This window comes from Oncorhynchus keta, unplaced genomic scaffold, assembly GCF_023373465.1.
Source record: "Oncorhynchus keta strain PuntledgeMale-10-30-2019 unplaced genomic scaffold, Oket_V2 Un_contig_4327_pilon_pilon, whole genome shotgun sequence".
Lineage (NCBI taxonomy): Eukaryota > Metazoa > Chordata > Actinopteri > Salmoniformes > Salmonidae > Oncorhynchus > Oncorhynchus keta.
In genome coordinates, this window is record NW_026287711.1 from 36,687 (window position 1) to 43,967 (window position 7,281).

Sequence of the window (7,281 nt, forward strand, 5' to 3'; positions counted from 1 at the left end):
AGAGGAAGTAGAAACCATGAAGGAACACATGAACAGAGAGAGACAGAGGAAGTAGAAACCATGAAGGAACACATGAACAGAGAGAGACAGAGGGAGCGAAAACAGTACAACTGTTGTCATGCTGTCAGAATGTAAATGGTACATAAAGACACAAGGTTTTTGTTAGCGACAATACCCCACGGCGGCAATATTGATTTTAACGTGAAACGGTTTAGGGAGGCCAGAAATATGTCATACTTGAATATCAATTGTATGAGAGGTCTGCGATGCGTAAGCCTATTGGTTTAATCCTCTGTGTAGACGAGGCGTCAGTGTAAAACAACAACATGGTAATTAACCAATGTGTAATTCCATCACAGAATTATTTCCCCCACCGAGCTGCCTAGTTAATCAACTAAAATGCGTTACTAAGAATCCTATGTGATGATAACACATTTACTACCCTGTGTACCTATTGACAAGGGTCTACTTTCAACCACTTCAAGCAGAAGACATAATGTTGACAATCTAATACATTTATGTGTATGTCATAATATTTATTTTGCAATAGTTTATGAGACAAAAAAAAACACACAAAAAAAAGCAAGACAAATGACATATCCCTGTTACAATGCATGGAGTTAATGTAATATATGTAACATTTATCGCCTAGTAACACGGATATGTCCGTTGTCGTAAGAGTGAAAAGCCCACTATAACCTCTAATAAAAGTATGAATTTAAAAATAAATGTTTAAAAGTTTCAGAAACAGAACAGATACCCTTTCACCAGATCTAGTACTTGTTAACAGGTGGTGTTATTGTTTGGATAATATGGCATAACATATTTCAGTGCTACTGCACGTCATCTTTCAGGAAGACTAGGATGGGGGGTAAACTATTTATTTTATCTTTATTTAACTAGGTAAGTCAGTTAAAAACAAATTCTTATTTTCAATGACGGCCTAGGAACAGTGGGGTTAACTTCCTGTTCAGGGGTAGAACGACAGATTTGTACCTTGTCAGCTCGGGGGTTTGAACTTGCAACCTTCCGGTTACTAGTCCACCGCTCTAACCACTAGGCTACCCTGTCGCCCCACTATGGGAAGTATTACATAAAGAGGAGCACACAATTATTTTTAAAAATGGATACAAATTATACCATATTAGCCAAAGCATTAGCGACAGTACAAACCCCCAGAACACCCGTGTTCAGCAGTACTAAAAGACGACCTACTACAGTACAAACCCCCAGAACACCCGTGTTCAGCAGTACTAAAAGACGACCTACTACAGTACAAACCCCCAGAACACCCGTGTTCAGCAGTACTAAAAGACGACCTACTACAGTACAAACCCCCAGAACACCCGTGTTCAGCAGTACTAAAAGACGACCTACTACAGTACAAACCCCCAGAACACCCGTGTTCAGCAGTACTAAAAGACGACCTACTACAGTACAAACCCCCAGAACACCCGTGTTCAGCAGTACTAAAAGACGACCTACTACAGTTCAAGACACCATGCAGACGTCTAACCGACTGCAGACTACTTGGCCACTACCAACAGTACATTGTTGGCGATCAACAATGCACTGCCCCCAACAGTGCAAAACGGGGAAAGATTTAGCTGTGTCATGTGATCCGCAGAGGACAATTGGAGGAAAAATGGCAACAAAATAGTGGATGACAACAACAAAATATGACACAAAAAAAAAAAAGTTTTTTAAATAAATAAATAAATAAATAATAATATAATATATAATAAATTTATATAATAAATTTAATAAATGTTTTTTTAGAGTCTGTTTTGACTTGTCCTGTACTGTAATTGTTTATGTAAAAAAACAAAAAAAAGGGAGTACATTGTTGGATATCAACAATGGTGCTGGCAAGCCTTGTTGTCTCATAGAGATCTGTATCAGTGACGGGTACCTCGTTCACAGTTTGTGTTAACTGTGGGTGTCAGGGGACTAACAGGGAAGGGGAAGAGAGAATATCCGGTACCTGGTGGGATTGGTACACCATGGTCAGATTGCACACCAACACAAAAAAAGGAAGAAAAGTAACCCAACTCTCTCTATCTAGTTCTATGTGCTTTTCAATGACGTTACCGTAAATACCATAGTAGCAGTTCTATATGCTTTTCAATGATGTTACCGTAAATACCATAGTAGCAGTTATATATGCTTTTCAATGATGTTACCGTAAATACCATAGTAGCATTTCTATATGCTTTTCAGTGACGTTACCGTAAATACCATAGTAGCATTTCTATATGCTTTTCAATGATGTTACCGTAAATACCATAGTAGCAGTTCTATATGCTTTTCAATGACGTTACCGTAAATACCATAGTAGCAGTTCTATATGCTTTTCAATGATGTTACCATAAATACCATAGTAGCATTTCTATATGCTTTTCAATGAAGTTACCGTAAATACCATAGTAGCAGTTCTATATGCTTTTCAATGAAGTTACCGTAAATACCATAGTAGCATTTCTACTTACCATAGGTAAAACAGATGTAACCAATTCATGTATGGATGTTGAAGCAGTGTGGTCTTTGGAAGTCATGGTAAATGGATAGATTGATTATTTTGCTTGTAAAGTGTAGTTATTTTCACTGAAAAGCATCTATTCCTAACATGGGGGGGCATACAGGAAGATTGACTAAAAAGTAGGTAGTTTCTGGGGGGAAATATTTTAGCAGGGAGAGAAAAATGTCTGAAATGGTGGGTCATACTGAAGGACAAACTAAACATGGAAACCACGTTACAGACAAACAGGTAAACAGATTAATGGGGATAGCAGGTGGGAAGAGACTAAATATGGGCATACAGGGAGAGACTAAACATGGGCATACAGGAAGAGACTAAATATGGGCATACAGGGAGAGACTAAATATGGGCATACAGGGAGAGACTAAACATGGCCAAACAGGAAGAGACTAAACATGGGGATACAAGAAGAGACTAAATATGGGCATACAGGGAGAGACTAAACATGGGCATACAGGAAGAGACTAAATATGGGCATACAGGGAGAGACTAAATATGGGCATACAGGGAGAGACTAAACATGGCCAAACAGGAAGAGACTAAACATGGGGATACAGGAAGAGACTAAACATGGGCATACAGGGAGAGACTAAACATGGGCATACAGGAAGAGACTAAATATGGGCATACAGGGAGAGACTAAACATGGGCATACAGGGAGAGACTAAACATGGGCATACAGGAAGAGACTAAATATGGGCATACAGGGAGAGACTAAACATGGGCATACAGGGAGAGACTAAACATGGCCAAACAGGAAGAGACTAAACATGGGGATACAGGAAGAGACTAAACATGGGCATACAGGGAGAGACTAAACATGGGCATACAGGGAGAGACTAAACATGGGCATACAGGAAGAGACTTAATATGGGCATACAGGGAGAGACTTAATATGGGCATACAGGGCGAGACTTAATATGGGCATACAGGAAGAGACTTAATATGGGCATACAGGAAAATACTAAATATGGGCGTACAGGAAGCTACCCAGAAACCATAGCTGGGACAGGTAGTCTTTCTCTTTACTCACATGACTTGCAGCATCCATCCATGTAACTTACAATGGTTCCACCAATCTAGAGTGGAGACAACAGTCACATCTCAGGGGTTAAAGGTCAACTAAAATAACATCATAGAGAGGTAGTAGTGTTACAAAGACTGACCCAAGTGTGTGTGTGTGTGCGTCTGTGTGTGTGTGTGTGCGTCTGTGTGTGTGTGTGTGTGTGTGCGTGCGTGCGTGCGCGAGTGTGTGTGTGTGTATGTGTGTGTGTGTGTGTGTTAACCGTACCTTCATACACTCTGTCTGGTTGAAAGGTGGACAGCTGAATGAGTAGGACACCAGGGTCGGGCCTGACAGTGTGTCGGTACAATCATACTTCATACAGTCTGACACCCAAGACTTCCCAGGCTGAAACATCAATACAATCATCCAGATCAATACAATATTACTTTACCTTGATGACCTACAGTGATTTTAACCTGAGGGGACCTGGCCTATCGGAGGGTAGTACCAGGATTATATAACCTGGGGGTACCTGGCCTATCGGAGGGTAGTACCAGGATTAGATAACCTGGGGGTACCTGGCCTATCAGTGGGTAGTACCAGGATTATATAACCTGGGGGTACCTGGCCTATCGGAGGGTAGTACCAGGATTATATAACCTGGGGGTACCTGGCCTATCGGAGGGTAGTACCAGGATTAGATAACCTGGGGGTACCTGGCCTGTCCAGAGGGTAGTACCAGGACTAATTAGATAACCTGGGGGTACCTGGCCTGTCCAGAGGGTAGTACCAGGACTGATTAGATAACCTGGGGGTCCCTGGCCTGTCCAGAGGGTAGTACCAGGACTGATTAGATAACCTGGGGGTACCTGGCCTGTCCAGAGGGTAGTACCAGGACCGATTAGATAACCTGGGGGTACCTGGCCAATCAGAGGGTGAACCATTGCTGTACTGTACCTTGTAGAGGAGTGTAGTACCGTTGTCATTGTGGTAGAGACAGGAGATGTTCCTGCAGACACCACAGCACATCATCTGGTCTTTGGGAGGGATGTATATCTGGTTCTAAAAGATAGTACAGTCCTAGGGTAACATATATATTCATATATACTGTAGTGATAGTTATAGTACCTGTATTTTATATATATATATATACACGCACACAATATATATATATATATATATATTCATATATACTGTAGTAATAGTTATAGTACCTGTATTTTATATACATACAGTGGGGCAAAAAAGTATTTAGTCAGCCACCAATTGTGCAAGTTCTCCCACTTAAAAATATGAGAGAGGCCTGTAATTTTCATCATAGGTACACTTCAACATCTGCAGTCCTCATGCCTCCTTACAGCATACCTAAGGCACATTCACGCAGATGAGCAGGAAAACAGGGCATCTTCCTTTTGTTGTTTTTCAGAGTCAGTAGGAAGGCCTCTTTCGTGTCCTAAGTTTTCACAACTAAAACCTTAATTGCCTTACTTCTGTAAGCTGTTAGTGTCTTAACGACCGTTCCACAGGTGCATGTTCATGGATTGTTTATGGTTCATTGAAAAAGCATGGGAAACATTGTTTAAAACCTTTACAATGAAGATCTGTGAAGTTATTTGGATTTTTTACAAATTATGTTTGAAAGAAAGGGTCCTGAAAAAAGGATGTTTCTTTTTTTCCTGAGTTGATATATTCATATATACTGTAGTAAGAGTAATAGTACCTGCATTAACAATACTAGCAGTAGGCTACTGCTGAATAGGGACAGCAATAGTAGCATTTGTAGCAGTTGAGGTATCAGACGCTAGGAGTACTGAATAGGGACAGCAAAATAAGCATTTGGAGCAGTTGAGGTATCAAATACTAGCATTAGGCTGGAGTACTGAATAGGGACAGCAATAGTAGCATTTGTAGCAGTTGAGGTATCAGACATTAGCATTAAGCTAGGAGTACTGAATAGGGACAGCAATAGTAGCATTTGTAGCAGTTGAGGTATCAGACATTAGCATTAGGCTGGAGTACTGAATAGGGACAGCAATAGTAGCATTTGTGGCAGTTGAGGTATCAGACATTAGCATCCTGAGGCTAACTGACTAACCGGTTGACACTGAGCAGAGCAGTTGGTGGTGGCGGTGCGGAGGAGGTGGAAGCCCGTGGTGGGATCCAGACTGTGGCTACACTGGGTGGTGAGACACACCCCCTCCTGACTGTGATCCACGAGGGTCTGTCCCGGATGCATAACACCCCGCTCCCCGTCCACACACACCGCCTCACGCACTGTAAGAGGGGTACAGACAAAAACAGACACAGACACACATGAACTCATGAACACACATTCATTTAAAATGTACTGTACACGATCACACATTAACTGAAACTGTACTGTACATGAACACACATTAACTGAAAATGTACTGTACACGATCACACATTAACTGAAAATGTACTGTACATGAACACACATTAACTGAAAATGTACTGTACATGAACACACATTAACTGAAAATGTACTATACATGAACACACATTTGTTGAAAATGTACTGTACACGATCACACATTAACTGAAAATGTACTGTACACGAACACACATTAACTGAAAATGTACTGTACACGATCACACATTAACTGAAAATGTACTGTACATGATCACACATTAACTGAAAATGTACTGTACATGAACACACATTTGTTGAAAATGTACTGTACACGATCACACATTAACTGAAAATGTACTGTACATGAACACACATTAACTGAAAATGTACTGTACATGATCACACATTAACTGAAAATGTACTGTACATGAACACACATTAACTGAAAATGTACTGTACATGAACACACATTAACTGAAAATGTACTGTACATGAACACACATTAACTGAAAATGTACTGTACATGAAACACTTATATAATATGAAATATGAAATGATTGTATAATGGAAAAGGTTTGTTACTGTCTAATGATACCCGTGCACTTACCACAGTTAAATCTCTTACAGGAACACTGGTTAGTTGGGTCTGCTAGGAAAGCCCTGTCCACCTGCATGGTCTCTCCCTATTCAGAAGACAACACGTCAGCCAGCGAACAGCACAGCTATACAGCACTAACAAACACAGGGATAACACATCCACTACAGGGACACATCCACCACAGAGATAATACTAACACATCCATTACAGAGATAACAGGAACACACATCCACTACAGAGATAACAAAAACACATCCACTACAGAGATAACACGAACACATCCATTACAGAGATAACACAAACACATCCATTACAGAGATAACAGGAACATATCCTCTACAGAGATAACACGAACACATCCTCTACAGAGATAATACGAACACACATCCACTACAGAGATAACACGAACACATCCATTACAGGGACACATCCATTACAGAGATAACACAAACACATCCACTACAGAGATAACACGAACACATCCACTACAGGGACACATCCATTACAGAGATAACACGAACACATCCACTACAGAGATAACACAAACACATCCATTACAGAGATAACATGAACACATCAATTACAGAGATAACATGATCACATCCATTACAGAGATAACACGAACACATCCATTACAGAGATAACACGAACACATCCACTACAGAGACACATCCATTACAGAGATAACACGAACACATCCACTACAGAGATAACATGAACACATCCTCTACAGAGATAACACGAACACATCCACTACAGAGATA

At 40.6% G+C, this 7,281-nt stretch overlaps 1 long non-coding RNA gene across 1 annotated transcript; it reads right to left on the reverse strand.

Annotated features, from left to right (window-relative positions):
• Positions 1–4,502: 4,502 nt before the first annotated feature.
• On the reverse strand, positions 4,503–6,575 carry LOC127924578 (uncharacterized). Its single transcript, XR_008118276.1, has 3 exons — positions 6,527–6,575; positions 5,641–5,819; positions 4,503–4,607 (listed from the first exon to the last, which is right to left on the reverse strand). It is a non-coding gene; the product is annotated as an uncharacterized LOC127924578 (long non-coding RNA).
• Positions 6,576–7,281: the final 706 nt, after the last annotated feature.